A 19,514-nucleotide genomic window follows, 5' to 3' on the forward strand; every position below is an offset into this window, starting at 1 on the left:
GTCTCAGAAATGTGGTCAAAGTTGGTGGTAGGGAAAGGCACTCTAGAAAGATCGTTAAGGTCAGGAGGAGTTGATGAGAGACAAATCTGGATAGGCTTGGAAGCATATTTCCTTTCCTCTTTTGGTAGTTTAGCCAAGACCTGGCTCAGCTGCCATCTGCAAAGAGACGAGGCTTGGGATGATGTCAGCATCCCTGGCAGGCAAGGTTGTTCCCAGAGCTTTTGGTGGGCAGACCTTGGCCCTTGGTATGCATATTGCTTTGTGCTATTTCTGGACATCCCTTGATATCTTTCTTGTTGCCTAGAGAAACAAGTCCCACTTAGGTAATCTATAAATAGGCAACACAGTGTTTGAGGTGGACTCATTCTCACTGGTGAAAGTGCTCCCCATACTGTGTTCAGCTTTGTCTCAAGCCTGCTGGTCATGGCAAGCTCCTCTCTGCTTGCACCTTGTCCATGGTACATACAATATATCTAACCCCAGTTTATGCTATGGAACAGAAAATGTTTAGGGGGTTGCATGCACTCTGCTACTTCCCTGCTTGTAAGTTTTGGCCCAATAAACCCTATGGTATACCTGCAACATGTGATCCTAGTGTGCATGTCTGTGATCCCTTTGCATGATAGAAATAGTGGCAATAATAGATGACACCCTTAATATAACATGACAGAAAAACAGAAAAATCTGACAGCTAGCAAAATGGTTCACATGAGGCTATTGCCTACACTGACAAGTGAAGATTGATAATTGAGAGAAAGACAACAGAGGATATTGTATTAGTCCATTTTCATGCTGCTGTTAAAGACATACCTGATACTGGGTATGTCTTTTTGCAAAAAGACTTTTTACAAAGAGACTGGGTATGTCTCTTTTCTTTACAAAAGAAAGAGGTTTAATGGACTTACAGTTTCACAGGGCTGGAGAGACCTCACAGTCATGGCAGAAGGCAAGGAGGAGCAAGTCACATCTTATGTGGATGGCAGCAGACAAAGAGAGAGAGAGCTTGTGCAGGGAAACTCTGCCTTATAAAGTCATCAGATCTCATGAGACTTATTCACTATCACAAGAACAGAATGGGAAAGACATACCCCCATGATTTAATTACCTCCCACCAGGTCTCTCTCCCAACATGTGGGAATTCAAGATGATATTTGGGTGGGGACACAGCCAAACCATATAATATATATATATATCTGATACTGGGAACAGAAAACATTTAGGGGGTTGCATGCACTCTGCATGTGTGTGTGTGTGTATATATATATATATATACATATATATATATCTTATATAACTTTAAAAAACCAATCCATCTCATGTAACTTCAATTATATAGTCTATGGTAAAATTAATGTCTCTCTATTTTTGTCATAAATTTGAGGAGCTTTATCCTGGTCATTGATAACCCTCATGAATGAAGAAAAGAAATATTACTTTAATAGGTATCTCACTATTTCTCTGATCTACAAAAATTCACATGTCAAATTTTTTGTCATCTTTTTGAATTGCAAGTTTGTTGACAATCTCTAAAGCCCTAATCAGGCCTGTCCTGGTGCAAGAGTGAGCTTCTGCTTAAATAAATTAAGATCAGAGTAACTCATTCTTTCTTTCCTCAGAGTGACACAGTCACTATCCTCAGGAGGCACACACCCTGGTAGAGAAGACAGACATTAAAAATCAAAACCATCTCTAAAGGCCAGATGTACAAACCATTACCATAAAATTATGCCAATAGAACATTTCCTTAATTTGGAACTCAGAGAATGGTGCAGGGTGGTATTTTATTTTCCTCATAGTTTATTCGACATCACAAAATCCACCTTAGGTGTGTATTGAGGAGTCTTTTCTTGTTAATTTACTTAATCTTCTTCCTGGGTCTTTAAGCTCTTCGATCTCCCTCAGGATCTTGGATTGTAGTCAATTATTTCTATACTTTTCCCCTCTAGTTGATCTTTGGGAAGAGTAGGTGGATGCTCATAGGTCCTTCAAGTCTCTCAGGAGGAAACATCTGAAAGAAAAAGAAAATCTTTCTTCTGTGAACTGCCTCTTGTTGCATAACTCTCTTATCTCTGTTAACAGAATCTTTGTCTTTTTGCTTTTGTATCAGAGGAAGGAATTATGGTAGGAGAGGAGAGGTATCACCTACCCAATATAAGCAAATATTTCATTACAAATGAAATAAATGTCATGAGGGCAAATACTGCAGAGACCTGACCTAGTGTAGTGGTTACTGTAGTGTGGTATCCAGTTACTCTTTCAGGATGGCAGCCCTGGTTCTCCCAGTGCTGAGAATGCCGCTTCATTTGGAGTTGCTATGAGCACTTTGCTACTTCTCCACAGGGGGAGCAAGAGAGGAATATGATTGGCATTGAGGCAACTCACTTAAGCCGCTCTTGCTACTCTTTCACCCAATTTTGATAGACAGTGCAACAATCACAGCCTGAGAAGGGCACAGACTCCACAAGGATGAGTATATGTGTCACAACAGACTCCTCACCATGAGATAGCTTGGGGTGAGGGAATGTCAAAAAAATTGTAGAGGAGGGAGGCAATGGATATCAGATGCAATCCTGAGACCTGCTGCAGCAGTAGGGACTATAGTTTGTCACTCTTACGAATTTACTCCAGGAAAAGAGGCCCACCAGAATTTGTATATTAACAAGTGGATAACAGTGGCCCAAGAGGTGGTCTTCAGTGAATGCTTCAGTGAGCTGTATTCTTACAGCTCAGTGTTTCCTTCTGCCCAATTCTGCTTCCTTACCTTCTCTTATTCTTGGTGAATAAGAATAAACCAAAAGAAGGGGCTAGAATAGTTCAGTCTAAGGCAATAGTTCTGAATAGAAGTAATCCTCCCATTCCCCCATGGGAACATTTGGAAATTTTTGGTTGTTAAAACTAGGGGTTGCTATTGGCATTTAGTTGAGTGGAGGCCAGGATTGCTGCTAAACATCTTATGGTGCACAGAACAGCCATCCACGAAAAGGAACTATCCAAGCCAAAGTACCAATAATGCTGAGGTCAAGAAACCTTGGCCTAAGGGAACGATAAATGGAGAGGGCTCTGAAGTGGGAAGGAGCCTGGAATAATTTGAGGAATTAGAAGCAGCCAACTGTATCTGGAATAGAGTAACTGGGAATGGAGGGCTGGAAAAAAGGTGCACAGTAGGTAGCGTAAAGGAAGTTGATTTTTATGTTACTGGAAAGCTATTGAAAGTTTCTATTCTAGTGAACAATATAATCAGATTTATGTTTTTAAGAAGTAACTGGTAATGAGTGATGGACTAGAGAGAGGAGAAGAGGGTGTGAAAATATCATGTGAAACATGTTGGTGGCTTGGATTAGCCTGATGGCAGGGGAGATGGAGAAAAGCAGAAGGACTTGAGTGACTTATGAGGAACAAGTAACAAACTTAATTATAGATTGGAGAGGTAGCATCTTATCACATTTAAGTGCACAGGCTCTGAAGCCAGAGAACGTGGGTTCAAATCCCAACTTTGCCATTTACTGGTTCTTCAGCTTTGAACAGTTATATTTGTTGTCTTCATGTCCTGGATTTTGACCTATTGCTGTGACTATGACATGAGTTAATTATTGTAAGGTGCTTAGGAGTGCCTAGAGCATGGTTTGTGCTATATAAGTCTCTCAAATTAATCAACTAAATCAGGGTGAGAGATGAGACTCTTGTTTTTGTTTTTTTTCTTGGGGCTCAGAGGGTTTAGCAGGGTCATAAGAGAGCTCTCGGCTACAGAAACATCTGGGAAATTTAGTTGTTAACATGGTCAAAGCTGCTGAGATGTCAAGAAAGATGAGAGGAGAATTAGACAATAGTTTTTATAAGTAAATCTCGACTATATTCTTAAAAATTGAGGTCTATACTAACAAATTGAGTTACTTTACTGTAAACCAGGAACTACTAGTAAATATCACTCCCTAACATTATATTGCAGTGAGTAAAATGTTCTAGGCTTGATTCCTCTTCTTCCCAAGAGGTAATTAAGTGTTGAGCTAATATTAATTCAGTTATCTTTTGCCACTTTGTGACATTAACTATTACTTGTCTGGGTCATCAATCTAAAGAAATTCTACCAATAACATTTTAAGAATTCTATGAATCTGAAGACAGTTTTAAGTCTCTATGTTAATTATCTTTTTCTTACTAAAAATCAATTGTTTTAATTTTCCCTGTCCTTCAGATGTATAACCACCTTATGTCACAGGATCCTTGGGGTGTTGCTTTTCCAGCCAGAAGCCTCTGTGGCCAGTGGTATCTTTGCCCAAGTTTTGGTCAGGCCTGCTGGGCTTGTTCTGCTCACTTGGCCTGGTAGGCTGCACTTGGCTTTTGCTACTGACCTGGATCCTATGTCTGCCAAGGATGAGCCAGGCACAGAGCAATGAGGGGTGTCTGAGCGAGCAAGAGCAGGGTCCAGCCACTGCACACAGCCAGACACGCCAGCTGCTATGGCTGAATGGGCAGCTCCAGGAACTGGCTTCGTGCAAGCCTGCAGCTGAATCTAATGCTCTGCAAGCAGCTTCCACTGTGGGCACCCATGTCTGGACAAGGGGAATGTGGAGGCACCTGGAAGCTTGGAGACACAAGAAACTGCAAAGCCCCCAAAAGGATGTCAAAACCCTGGCTTGGGAAGCCCCTAGGTCTGGGCTCCTGGAAGAGCCATAGCTCTTCTCTCCTTCTAGTCACCTGCAATATGGTGAGAGAGGGGGGCGTATTTCAGCCCTGTTTGTATTATAGCTCTTTGAGTCCCCCCATTCAGCAGGTCCCGAGTTCTTGTCCCACTTCCAGGAAGAAGGAGGTATGCAGACAACTGGAGGGTGAGCAAGATGAAGAGGTGCTTTATTGAGCAACAATACAGCTCTCAGGAGACCTGGAGTGGGTAGCGCCTATCTGCAGGCAGGCTGTCCCGACATCTCTGTGAGTCTGGCTGGGGCTGGGGTTTTTGTGGGCTTCAGAAGGGAGGAAGTACATGCTGATTGGTCCATGGGCAGCCATGGGTGGGCCTGTAAAAAGCAACAAAAGTTCTCACTCTAGGCAGTGGACTCCACCCAGAACTGGCAGCCCCAGCCCCTATCCTTCAGGCTGTCCCTGGATTAAAGGAAGGGTTTCACCAAGGACCCACCCCTTTCTGCTCAGAAACCTGTCTGCCTCCTGCTGCTATCAACATGTAGTCTCTGGAACTTCAGCTGTCCCTGCTGAGGGGCACCGGCAGGCCCACACCCAGCCATCCCCAGAGCCCCCTTGGCCTCCCTCTCATGCTCATTGGTGCCCAAAGTCCAGAGGGGGTTGAGGTGGCAGGGAACTAGAATGTCAGTGCCACCCTGAGCGCATGCACACCTGGCCGGGTCAAGATAGCACCCTGGCTCAGCCACAACTTTGCTCTGAAATCAGAGTGGGCGGGTGCCAGGAGCAGGGAGAGGCCAGGCAGCAGGAGCAGACACTTCTGAACCTGAGGGGAAAGGGGGACTTTCTGAGCCCTCAAGAGTGCAGGGATGCCAGGGTCGACAGCCTGAGAGGGTGGGGCTCCTGCACCTCCAACTCAGAAAGGGCAGGGCTCCCACTTGTTCCCAGCTGCTGCATGTTCCCAGCTCCGGTCAGCTCCATGGAGTGTGCAGCCCCAGCCATACCTCCCCAACTGCAGCTGGCATCTTCACAGGGGCCACTCCACAGGGGCTGCAGTGGCCATCACTTACATTCTGCAAAACCAGAGTATAATTGTAATCAGTGTATAATAATTAAGTTATATATAAAATATACCTATATATTATAGTTCTGTATTAGTCCATTTTCACACTGCTGTAAGGAACTGCCTGAGACTGGGTAATGTATAAAGTAAAAAGGTTTAATTGACTCATGGTTCTGCATGGCTGGGGAGGCCTCAGGAAACTCACAATCATGGCAGAAGGGGAAGCAGGCATGTCTTACATGGTGGCAGGCGAGAGAGAGTGTGTGAAAGAGGAACTGTCAAACACTTATAATATCATCAGATCTCATGATAACTCACTATCATGAGAACAGCATGGGGAAAACCGCCCCCATGATCCAATCACCTCAAACCAGATCCCTTCCTTGACTCATAGGGATTGTGGGGATTACAATTCTAGATGAGATTTGGGTGGGGACACGGAGCCAATTCATATCAACTTCTAATATATTTTTCGAAGTATAATTATATTAAGTTATACATATATTATGTATAAGTTATATGTAACATATACATTTTACAAAAATATTAAGTTATACATGTATTATGAATAAGTTATATATAACATCATATGTGATACAAAAATATTTACTGCATTATTTTAACACAGTATGTTTTTAAAAAATTGTGAATCTTTCACCTGGGTGCTTGGAAGTAAATCTAAATGTGCAAAGGAGTCTACCTATGGGACATAAAACAAAGATAAATTCGAGGAGCAATCATCCAAAATTATAATGCTAAGAGCTACTTAAGTAGCCTAATTTCACTTGAAATTTCTTAGCACAAACAGCTTATAATCCTTATGATTTCCAACTGTTTATTTGGAGCATGGTTTTTTCAAAGCGAGGTAAAAGATTTACAGGAGCATTGTCTGTAGCAATTTCTTTACTTCAACAAACACATTTGGTTGATTGCATGAACCATGGAAGTTTTGTTTGTTTGTTTGTTTTTAAAGAAAGCCATAGAGGGCTTGGAAAGCTTGTTTTATGTACCACAGTCCTAGAATAGAAAGAAAAAAAGCCCAGTGATAAATTTGAAGTGTTAATTGGGTAGAGAAAAATAGAAATTGTTTTGCTTGTATAAGGAGTGTTAATTCCGGAATTTTGTAAAGTTGCACTAGTGAGAAAAAGAAAATCACTTTTAATATCCCCTGAGCATAAAGAGGTTCATCATAGCACAGGCCACTCATATGTTGATTTTGCATAGATTTTATTTCTTACAAATATTTTCATAAATATTATCTTAGTTCTCAAAAGAAACCAATGTTGTGTATACAAGTCATTGTAGCTATTTTACAGATGTAGTAACCAAGAATCACATGTGAAATTCACATAGTTTAGTACATATTTGAATTCATTTGAATTTTAGTCCCTTGACTCCAGGGCCAGAGCTACTTCACTCCATTCTGATTCTCATTGTGTGTGTTTTCTTCATTTAATTCAAAAAGCTTGAACCTTCTAAATGAAGCCCAGTGACCCGATTAGGTCACCACCACCAATTCTCCTTATGTTTTTGGAAACATCTCAGAACTAAATGTACTAATCCAAGGCCAGTTTAAATTCATGTCCTTGTGATTCTATTTTCAGATAATTTTTGTTTTCCTAAGTGGCAAAGATATTGTTTACATTTTAATTCATCTTCCAGAAAGAGATGTCTACATTGTATATGGGCAACATTTAGCCTGTCATGCAGTACATGAGGCATGGTGGCAAAATATTTCCTTACCAACTGCATGGATTGAAAAACCTATGTCTCAGGCCTGGGCAGGTGACAGACCTGCCACTTATATACAAAAGTCCCAGGAGCGAGATAATGATTATGCAAGACTAAAGTGACCTTATTTTTAGGGTCATTTGAAAACCTGTCTACAGAGGACAGGGCCATGTCTCCTTTAACACTGCATATCTAAGCTAATACAGTGCCTGGGACAAAATGCATGCTTAGTAAATTCTTGTTGAACAAATGAATAAATGGCTTTAATCGGTCTCAGCAGGCCTCCAACACTCATAAAAGACTGCATAGCCTTTAACATCCAATTCAGCAATCATCCATTCAGCCAGTCAACAAATATGTAATGAGTACCTTTATATGCCATACTGATACAGAAAGGCTGGGCTCCTGGCCAAATCTCACCCTTAAGCCTGGAACTGTGGCCCTATGTGAAAATAGCTGATCCTGCTTTTCTGCCCAAATGTTGCTTTTTGGCCTACCATGCCCCGATCCTGTGCCCATGAAAAGACTTCAACTTCCATCCATGACTGCATGCATCAGCCACTTGTGTTGCTCTGCCAGCTGAAGTTTTTTTATGGGCACAGGAGAGATGAAACAGGATTGTTCTCTTGACCTTGACCCCCTTCATGGGCAGGAACTGGAGTAGCTCATTTCACTCAGCCTGCTGCTGGCCACACCTCACAAGAGGGATTGTGCAAACAAGTGAGGTTAGGAACCAGAGGGAACAAATGCTGAAAGTGGCTGATCACTCTTCTCTGATGGAAGTAGGGTCTACGTGGGCCCTGCAGCAGCATCCAAGCCCCTACCCTCTAGGAACCTGGGTTCTTCTCTGGCATCCAAGAAGAATTGGGTCACATGAACAGATTGAAGGGTAGTGTATGTGAAGGATTTTATTGGGTAACGGATGTGGCTGTCAGCCGAATGGGGAGTTGGAAAGGGGTTGGTGTGAGAAACAGGTAATCTTTCCCTGAAGCTGCACCATCTGAAGTTAGCCATGTCTATCCATAGTCTCCGATGCTCAGCTGCTTGTTTCCCCAATGTTCACCAGCTTGTATCCCCAATGTTAAGCAGTTTGCATCCCCGACCACTTGCATCAGCCACTTGTGTGGCTCTGTCAGCTGCAGTCTTTTTATGGGGGCAGGATAGGGGCGCGGCAGGCCAAAAGAGCGGCATTTGGGTGGAAAAACAATGTCAGCTGTTTTCACTTAGGGCCGTGGTTCCAGGCTGAAGGGTAGGATTTAGCCAGAAGCCCAGCCATTCTGTATTAATAGTACTTTAGGTGCTGGAATAAATACATGAAAAATAACTCATTGAATTTATATTGTAGTGGCAAGAGGCAGAAATGAACAATACAAAAATAAAATATTTAAAATATTATATGATGAAACGATAAGGACAAAAGTCAAAAGATGGAGATAAAAGGGTTGGTTTACAAGTGATGGGCAAAGTAGCCAAGAACATCTTTAATTTGTGAAAACTATTGTTATCTTCCTTTCATGTTTTCAACTACCAAACAGGGTATCTTAAAATTCACATCCATTTCTATTCTATTTTATAGGCTTATAATTGAATGCTGATTTTTACTAGCACCATATACATACACAAATGTCATAGGATTTGTCATCTAAGAACTTCCATTTCAAGGGCTACCCTCTAATAACAGTGAAGGATTTGTAGGACACACATGATACACATAAGACAGACTCTTGATGTGGGGATGGTGTTCAGATTAAAGCTTTAGAAGCTCACAGACCCAAACAGACAAACCAAACCCTCTGAAAATAAAAAGTGGTTTAAAGCCTTCACAGAAAGTGTTTCAAACATAGAAAATCAAGTCATATAAATGTATCAGATAAAATGTACTTTCTAATTGAAAATCTTGAGCTTCCAAACAACTGCAAAAACGAAATAAAATGAAGTTTTACCTAGTAGTTCTTCAGAGCATAGCAATGATTTGGCTGAATATTTCTACAACATCAGCAGTCAAACTGTATCAATCTACTTGTTAAATCATTGTAATCAGTAAAAATTGGTTTTGTAAGGCAAGTTTAGAAAACAGGACTTGAAAGAGAAACAACACAGAAAGAACTATATGAAAATATTAATTAGAATAATCAATAAAACAATACTTCTTAGAAGTCGATTTTAAGATATAATATAGCCATGATCAAAAGAGAGGAAAAACAGATGCCTTTTTCCTTTAAGCATTTTTTACTTTTATTTTTTGATAGGCAAGCAGAGTTGAAGACATTTACTTTAAAAATTGATGAGACAAAGGTTCTTCAAAGTTCTCAACACCTTTATTGGTTTAAAAGATTTAAGTGTTCATCTCTCTGTACAAATATTTACTGAATCTTTTCATATACATTAGGTTGAATCATATAAAATAGCTGATATGCAAAAATGGCTATTTTATATGGGCTTACCCCATACTTTTATGTCATGAACATTATAGTTTTTTTTAAAGAACGTTGTGAAAAATAAATATAATGGGCAGTTGTTTGTCCATTCCAATGAATAGTCTTCCAAACTGCATAGGTTCCTTTAGAGTTCTGTGTACTGGACTACAAAGCTTCAAATACAGTATAGGGTAGCAAAAACAAATAGTCCAGGTAAGTGAAGTCAAGTAAACTTCCTTCCTGGGTTTTTACTCATCCTTTTTTTATGTCTACACATCCTTTGCTATTCACTTCACATATATTGCCTATTGAAAAACTTCTTTGCTAATTAAAGAATCCTTCCTGGGTTAGACACATCTGCACTTTCCTCTCTACCCTCCCCTTTTTGTTTTGAGAGAGGGGGGAAAGATCGTGTTCTGTTCGTTACAGCTTTCACCTTTATATCATACTTTTGAAAATAACTTAGATTTGGCCAGGCGCAGTGGCTCACGCCTGTAATCCCAGCACTTTGGGAGGCCAAGGCAGGCGAATCACGAGGTCAGGAGATCGAGACCATTCTGGCTAACACGGTGAAATTCTGTCTCTATTAAAAATACAAAAAAATTAGCCGCGCATGGTGGCGGGAGCCTGTAGTCCCAGCTACTCGGGAGGCTGAGGAGAACGGCGTGAACCCGGGAGGAGGAGCTTGCAGTGAGCCGAGATCGCACCACTGCACTCCAGCCTGGGTGACAGAGCGAGACGTCTCAAAAAAGAAAAAAAAAAAAAAAAAAGAAAGAAAGGAAGAAAGAAAGAAAGAAAATAACTTAGATTTTAATTTTGAACAATTTGTTTAATCATTTTGAAGAATTAAAAGGCTTATAAAAGAATCCAGAACTTGGCCCGGCACAGTGGCTTCACACCTGTAATCCCAGCACTTTGGGAAGCTGAGACGGGTGGATTGCTTGAGCCCAGGAGTGTGAGATCAGCCTGGGCAACATGACAAAACTCCATCATTATAAAAAAATACAAAAAAAAAAACAACAAAAAGAAACGAAAGTTGGGCATGGTGGCATGTGCCTGTGGTCCCAGCTGCTTTGGAGGCTGAGATGGGAGGATTGCTTGAGTCTGGGAAGTAGAAGCTGTAGCGAGCTGTGATCACACCACTGCACTCCAGCCTGGGAAACAGAGCCAGACCCTGCCTCAATTTAAAAAAAAAAAAGAGAATTCAGAATTTAAAATTTTAAAGTTTCATCTTCACTATTCTATTCATGGATATTATTTATTGTTTCCCTTCTAATTCAGGCTACATAATAAACTCACTTTGATTAGCATTCGTGGACATAGTATATAAAATATACAAAAAAAATTTCAAATGTTTAGGGAAAAATTTGATCATATTATTTTTACAAAGAATGCATACAAATATTATTCTAGGCCAAATATTATTCTAGGCACTTGGGTTGTATGTGTAAACGAAGCAGAAATTTCTTATGGGATTTCCATGCCCTCCCGGAATGTACATTTCAGCAGGTAATATTTTCAAGTAGATTTTAGTAATCCAAATATTTAATGCCAGATGATATTTTCAAATATTGTACTAGAGACTTGCTTGATAGCAATTTTTAAAATAGAACAAAAGAGAAAAATCACCTTGCAAAAAGTCAGGCTTTACTAAAAATACCATGCAAGATATGATGGCAAGATATAGGAAAATCTACTAAATATCAAAAATCATGTCAATGGGGCTTCAATACAATAAACTAGGTTTATGGAGCTACAAGTATAAAAAAGAAAAAGTATTCTTTAGTGTAGAACTGAACAGTATTTTAGAGGCTTTTCCCAAAAGGCACAAAGAGTATTACAGATTTGGTAGAGACACGAAATAAGCAAGAATTAAATATTACATTTGAAAATCACTGGACAAGTCTAAGAATAACAATGAAGTAGCAAGGGAACCTTTAAAGTATAATTTATCAGGGATTAAAAACATTCAAAATGTTATTTTATTATGTCACAATGATTATAACTAGGCATTCAACTGAGAGCAGCAGAATTAGACTAACTTTTTTAAGAAAAGAAAGCTTTCCTCAAACTCAAGCTGTATCACTAATAATTACATAGCATTTAACAAATAACAATTGTTAAAAACATATGTTAAATGCCATAATATTGTGCCAACTTCATTTCTAAACATGGCTGATTAAATAAGAGGGAAATGACCACTTTTGTCAAATGTGTCCTTTGATAGTAATGTGACATAAAATTTGGGGGTTCACCTGAGAAACAGCCCTATCTCTCTACTGGAAGATCCCTTTCCTGGAAGATCTCATCCTAAATGTCTGAAAATCTAACTGCTCTGAAGACCCATAGCACGGGGTAAAACCCATTGGTTAAAAACAAAATAGAAAGAGAGAAAGGGCATACAGCATCCTTTAAGTAACTTTTCTGAGACTTGCCCTGCACCCCCAAAAACTCCCTCTGCTTCAATACTACCAATACTATCCAAATATATCTAACACAGACATGCCTTTGATAAACCCTTCGTAAGTTGGAAATATCATTAGTTGAAAATGCATTTATTTTATTTTAATTTTTATATATTTTTGAGATAGGATCTCAGTCTTTCACCCAGGCTGGAATGCAGTGGTATGATCTTGCTTCACTGCAGCCTCTGCCTCCCTTGCTCAATCGATCCTCCTGCCTCAGCCTCCTGAGTAGCTGTGATTACAGGTGTGCACCACTGCGCCTGGCTAATTTTTGTAGAGACTGGGTTTCACCATGCTGCACAGACTGGTCTCAAATCCCTAGGCTCAAGTGATCCTCCCGCCTTGGTCCCCCAAACTGCTGGGATTATAGGCGTGAGCCACCACATCCGGCTGAAAATGCATTTAATACATCTAACCTATTAAACATCATAGCTTAGCCTACCCTGCTTCAAAGGTGCTCACAACACTTACATTAGCCTATAGTTGGACAAAATCATCCAACACAAAGTCTATTTTATAATAAAGTGTTGAATATCTCATGTAATTTATTGAATACCATACTGAAAATGAAATACAGAATGGATGTGTGGGTATCCATAGTATAGTTTCCACTAAATGTGCATCCCTTTTGCCTATTGTAAAGTTGAAAAATCGTAAGTTGAACAATTTTTAAGTCAGGACCATCTGTACTTGACCAGCAGTATTGCAAACCGTGAAGCACATGTTTTCATGTTCTACTGTTTTCACATTAAAAAGAACTGCAGGGATGGTGGTATTTATCTCCTACAATTCCAGCTTGTACCAAACAATTGTCTTATTTTATTTGCAAGTTATTAGTCTGCCCTTTTTTTCAACTGAGAGCATTTTGTATTTAGAGTAAATATTATAGAGTCTATAACTTTTCATCCTTGAGGAAATTAAAAAAAAAATTTCCGTTCACTGCCTCTTCAATAGCTTTTAAATCTTCAAACATCACTCACAGTGCTTGCGGTTCATAGTCTGAATAGGTTTTCTTTAAAAAAAAAAAAAGGCAAAACTTAGAGCCTGCCATGTTTATTTGGTATTTTTTCAATTACGTATTTTAAAATAAAATTTAAATTTCAAATGTGGAATGACTGGAACTTATTGTGAAATGGAATTTTATTTACTTCTGAAACCATTTCTTTCCTTTCTAAAAAAAGTTTTTGTATATTTATTAAATTTATAGATGGAGTCCCACTTTGTTGCCCAGATGGGAGTGCAGTGGCACCATCATAGCTCACTACAGCCATGAACTCCTGGATTCAAGGGATCCTTTACCTTAGGCTCCTGAGCAGCTGGGAATATAGGCACATGACACTATACTCAGCTACTTATTTATTTATTGAGATGAAGTGTCTCTATATCACCAAGGCTGGTCTTGAACTTCTGGCCTCAAGTGATCCTCCCGCCTCAGCCTCACGAGTCACTGGTATTACAGGCATGAGCCACTATGCCCACCCCACTTCTTTAGTATCAGTTTATTTTAAAAATAAGAATTCAAATATAAAAATTATGTTGCACAAAAGTTAATTCAACTCTATCTTTTAAAAAGTTCCCTTGGAAATTAACGAAAAGGAAAGTCATAGCTTCTAATTTATCTGTTAGTCAATTGCAGTGTATTTTCTAGTGAACACATATTTCAATCTCAGATGATGATGAACAGGCAGAGAATTATGAATGAATTAATGAAAAGAATGCTCTAAAGAAAAAGTTGTACTTATTGAACATTGAATTTTATATGAAAACTTCAGCCAGGATGGTACCCAGATTGCTTTTAACATATTAGAGGACATTTGGCTCTGTTAGAAGTGATGTACCCTCTGGTGGTGTTAGAACTATGTCCAATAATGACTTGTTTGTTATGGTTCAAAAGAAACAGTAGAGGGCTTTTGATTGTGCTTTCATAAATTTATTTTGGGTTTACTGTTAGTAGCACTGCCTTATATTTTATTTAGATCATCACAGACCTTACATATCTCAAATTAAATTATTTTACTTATAAATATCACACATGCCTTTTTACTCTGTAAGGTGTTACTAAAACTGCAAACTAGTCACTTAGGCGGAGTAGGATGACTTCAGTTAATTCTATTGAGATCCACGCTTTCTAAATTCCTTTTACGTTTTTTCCTCAAATTTTGTTGGTTTATGTTTACAAAGAATTCCTTTAGATTTTCATTTCTAAAACTAATAAAGCTAATTAACAAACACGAGAAATACTTGGGTGACTGATGGAGTTTAATTATACCAAGAGAGCAAAAAAAACCACCTGAAGCAACAGTAGCTGATAGCTGGTGAAGAACAGTGCTAGTTCGAGCAGGCAGGGTCTGGGACTTGCTGATTCAGCCATGTGGGAAACAGCAGGCATGCTAAGCAGGGAGAAGGAGCACAGCTGCAAAGAGCAATGGTGCTGAGAACGGATGATTTCAGAGTCTGTGCTGTGTGGAGGAAAAGTTGCTGGCTGTCCAGGAAACCCTTGTTCCCACATGGCAGCAATTCCAATCTTCAGGATTATTTCTTGATTAAAATATAAAGCAGTGAAAAGGTAAAAGACATGCACATTTATTTTTATTTACTGTTTAGTCAATAATAGCTTTTTATCCCAGAGAAAATAAATGCTGATTTTTTTCCTTTGTTTTTAAAGAAACTGGGAAAGCAGCACCTTGTACACTGATCACTTTTAGATCCGTATTTTGTGATATTCATTAATGTACCCTCATCAGAGCATCTGCTACTCTGTGGAAAGTTATAAATAGAGTAGTCAATTTCCAGTACAAATATTGCAGGCCATTCTAAGGCAATTTTTCTTTTTCTTTTTTTTTTTTTTTTTTTGAGATGGAGTCTCACTCTGTTGCCCAGGCTGGAGTGCAGTGGCGCGATCTCGGCTCACTGCAAGTTCCTCCTTCCGGGTTCATGCCATTCTCCTGCCTCAGCCTCCCGAGTAGCTGGGATAACAGGCACCTGTCACCACGCCGAGCTAATTTTTGTATTTTTAGTAGAGACAGGGTTTCACCATGTTGGCCAGGCTGGTCTTGAACTCCTTACTTCAGGCGATCCACCTGCCTTGGCCTCCCAAAGTGCTGGGATTACAGGCATAAGCCACCTCGCCCCGCCTCTAAGGGGATCTTATCCTATAAACTAATCTCTAGCATTTAACAAAATAGAACAATACTGGTGTATTAGTTCATTCTCATGCTGCTGTAAAGAACTGCCTGAGACTGGATAATTTATAAAGAAAAAGGTTTAATTGACTCACAGTTCAGCAGGGCTGGGGAGGCCTCGAGAAACTTACAATCATGGCGGAAGAGGAAGCAAACATGTACTTCACATGGCAGCAGGAAGGAGAAAAATGAGAGTTGAGCAAAGGGGGAAGCCCCTTATAAAACCATCAGATCTCAGGAGAACTTACTCATTATCACAAGAAGACTATGGAGAAACTGCCCTCATGATTCAGTTACCTCGCATGAGGTCCCTCTCGCAACATGTGGGGATTACAATTCAGATTACAATTCAAGAAGAGATTTGGGTGGGGGCATAGAGCCAGATCATATCAACTGGCAAAGTATGGCCTCCAAAATAAAATTCGTAAACTTTAACCACATCCCATTTTTTCCATTTTCTTATATTTCATATTCTTATTTAAACATCAACTCAAATGGTTCTTCCTCCTTGTAGTCCTCTCGAAATTCCCAAGTCAGCATTATTGCTATCCCCAAAATGTTCCTGAAGCTTAGTTTGCATTTCTATTATAATATTGATTTAATTCTGTCTTTATTATATTATGAAAAATCGACCCTTACAAAAGTAACAAATTACTGGTCTTTGATAATACCTAAGGTCATTTTCACGCTTGTCTAACTCAAGGATGTTTTCTCAGGATCTGATTTTATTTATCACCTTTGCTGTATATCTGTATTCAACAAAGGCGTGTTTGTAATAAATTGCTTTAGCAACCATTATGTGGCAGTAAAATAAAGGACTGATGTCTTTAAAGCTATAATTATTTATGTATAAACAATTTAAAGGTTAAACTCTCCTCAAACAAACAAAAAACCAGGTGACATCCCGGGGTGTGAGGGGCTGAGTCTTTCCTAGGTGCTGGGCAGCACCAGGCACTGGCTGCACAAGGCCAGAGAGGTTACGTGGCGGCTCTCTAGAAACCCGACCGCACAGAGCGCCACATTCCCTGTACAGCATTCACTTCTTCCAAGTCCAGTTTGATATGTGGAACCTCATCACCTGGCTCCTTTTTCAAGGTCCCCCTGGGGAGGCAACCACGATAGGCAGAGGGCCACATTCCTCCCAGAATTCCACAACTTGGAGGCCCTTCTTACCTGCCAGCTGTTGACGGGTTTCTGCCTGAGAGCCCATGGAAGAGGCCCCAGGTGAGGGGAAGCATACTGATGGACCCAGAGACCTTGGCATACATGTCTTTGATGCCAGCGAGCTGGCATATGGTGTTGATGGCCCTGTGGCAGCAGACCTTGTAAACTCTGGGTTGTTTTTTCATCTTGATATGCCTCCTTTTAAATCTTAATGAAATATCATGGAATATTGTGTGGTCTTCATATCGTTCTATATAATGCAAATAGTGAATTGCTCTATTCTTTGCTTTTCTGAAAGCATCTATCTATTTATTTAGTGGCTTTCGCAACAGCAAACCTTGAAGCTCGTTGTCCATTCCCCACAGCCTGCAGGACACCTACCAATCTCTTTCTTCCCTCTTTTGCTGTCCTATTGAAAACATTTCCTACCTCAAGTATCCTGGTATCAAAATTACCATATGTTTCTCTGTTGGGATCAGGGTCAGAGGGCTAAGACTGATGCCTCCCCACAAGTTTCCACTGCATCCTCGCTCTCACTTACCTTCATCCTTCTCTTCCGGTCCCATTCTTCTCTCTGCTGGGTCATGTTGTCCTCCTCCTTCTGTTCTTCCTTGCTTTTTTGGGCAATGATCTGTACTGCTCCATTTTTAATAAGAGAGACATTCAGACCAGGCCACAGAAACCATAATGCCCTTCACCAATGATCTGACCCCTGTTCAAATCCTTTCTTCTCTTCTTTTTAGTTCTGCTGCCTCTTCCTTTTCTTGCTCCAGCACCAGTCTCTGCTAAAACAGCTTTCCACAGCTCATCTGCGGTGGAATTTCCTAGACAGTCACCTAAAAGTGCAGCAACTATAAAATCAATATCAAATTCCTGAGGAACTGAATTGAAAACTCAAATAAAACTGGTCAGCAAACAATGATCTGGTCTGTTACAAGCAAAAGAAAAATAAGATGGAAGACTGTGATAAAAGACAGTGCTTCCAAATCTTCTCATTATCATAACAGTGTATAATGTTAGTAAAACCATGAAAGCTGCTTGTTCATGTTAGAAGTAAGTCTCTAATCCTTGGAGGCAGCACTCACCCAGAAAAAGAGTTTTAAAAAGACAGCGAGAGAAGAAGAGGAAAGAAAAACTTTTGATATTGTTCCAATTGGTGCAGATATTGACTAAAAGGAAGGTTCTTATTTGTTTTGAAAATACATTTTTAACGCATATCACCATGAATATTATAATTGTTTTATATTTTGGCAACAATGGTGTCATCTGGAAATGATGGCACTCCATAGTCAAGTAGTCTGTATGTGATTACAACTAAGCGATTTGCAGAAGTACCATCGTGACAGCTATCACATCCGTATGCATCTTATTATTCTTTCTTCAAATGTTTATTGGTTCCCTTGTATCTAAAAACTGAGGGCACAGGGTGTAAACAGACAGATAAATACACATGCTCCTAGAAGAAGTTGCAGATGTAATCGATTTTGCTTCTAGGGATAGAGGAAAGGCTGGGAAAAGTAGGAGCAGCCTAATCTAGTTTCAGGAATGGTTACGGTTTGATGAGTAGGTGGAGATGGGTGGGAAATGAGAGATTTTCCAGACAGAATAATGAGTGCAAAGGCCTGAGGAATGTAAACATCGGTAAGGTCAGACCTACTGAATTTGCTGAAGATCAATGGTGGGAATTGCAGCTCAGATAAGTATGAAGATGTAGGCTGGAGCCAAATGTGGAGGGCCTTGTATTTGAAGCTAAGCAATGAGACTTTATCCCGCTGGCAGGTGCGTCTCTTCAGTGTGTATAAGAATGAACTGAAACTTGTTAAAATGCCCAACTCTGAAAAATTCTCATTCAGTAGGTCTAGGATGAGGTTCAGAAAATCATGTGTAGCAAAAATGCTGGGTGACATTTTTTAAGATAGTCTTTGTTCAAAAATTAGCCGGGCGTGGTGCCAGGCGCCTATAGTCACAGCTACTTAGGAGGCTGAGGCAGGAGAACGGCGTGAACCCGGGAGGCGGAGCTTGCAGTGAGCGGAGATCGCGTCACTGCACTCCAGCCTGGGCGACAGAGTACGACTCCGTCTCAAAAAAAAAAGAGATAGTCTTTGTTCATACCTTAAGGAAACAGCAATTGTGGGATGTTGAGGCATTCTAACCAGAAGCACAACACTCTGCAAGATCATTTGGGGTGAGGAAAAGAAGGAAATTGGAAACACTTGTTCTGATCTGAAAGTAGTTTTTTTGTAAAACGCATGGTCTGGGATGAAGGAGACATGAATTCCTGCTTTGCCTCCTTCACTGATGAGTTCTGTTTCTTAAGAGCAGTTGTCAAACTTATTTGACTCTCATTTGCACCTTCTTTCTAAGTAGATAAGTATTAAGGGTAAAGATGCTTTAAATATATTTATGCTACTCAAATGGAAGCTTTATAAACAATGCAAATGTTACAGGCTGACCAGATCAAGGATGTGACACAAATTAGAAAATATAAAGTATTAGTGGATGCCATGATTTGTGAGACAGCCGCTGGAGTATCCTTCATAGTAGAACTTGATGTTTGGAATTTGAATATAGGTTCTCAGACCAAAAGAAGAAAGATATGGTTTCTTGGTGTTCTCTCAATGGCTTACTTACCATTACACATGAAAAGAGTTAACATGTACATAAGAGCTCTTTGCCAGGAACTGTTAAAGCATTTTACATAAATTATCTCATTTAATTATCCCATAGCCCCGTACATATAAATATATCTTAATTTTTTAGTTGAAAATACTGGCACCAGAGATGTCAGACAACTATCCCAAGGAAGCATTAGTAGTTAGAAACTAGAGCTAGGATTCAAACTGTTGTTGTCTGACTCTAA

The 19,514-nt window shown here is 39.9% G+C and overlaps 1 pseudogene; it reads right to left on the bottom strand.

The window, feature by feature from the left end:
- Nucleotides 1-16,482: 16,482 nt before the first annotated feature.
- LOC109026488 (small ribosomal subunit protein uS5m-like) lies at nucleotides 16,483-19,310 on the bottom strand (annotated as a pseudogene).
- Nucleotides 19,311-19,514: the final 204 nt, after the last annotated feature.

Source organism: Gorilla gorilla, chromosome 3 (genome assembly GCF_029281585.2).
Source record: "Gorilla gorilla gorilla isolate KB3781 chromosome 3, NHGRI_mGorGor1-v2.1_pri, whole genome shotgun sequence".
Classification (NCBI taxonomy): Eukaryota; Metazoa; Chordata; class Mammalia; order Primates; family Hominidae; genus Gorilla; species Gorilla gorilla.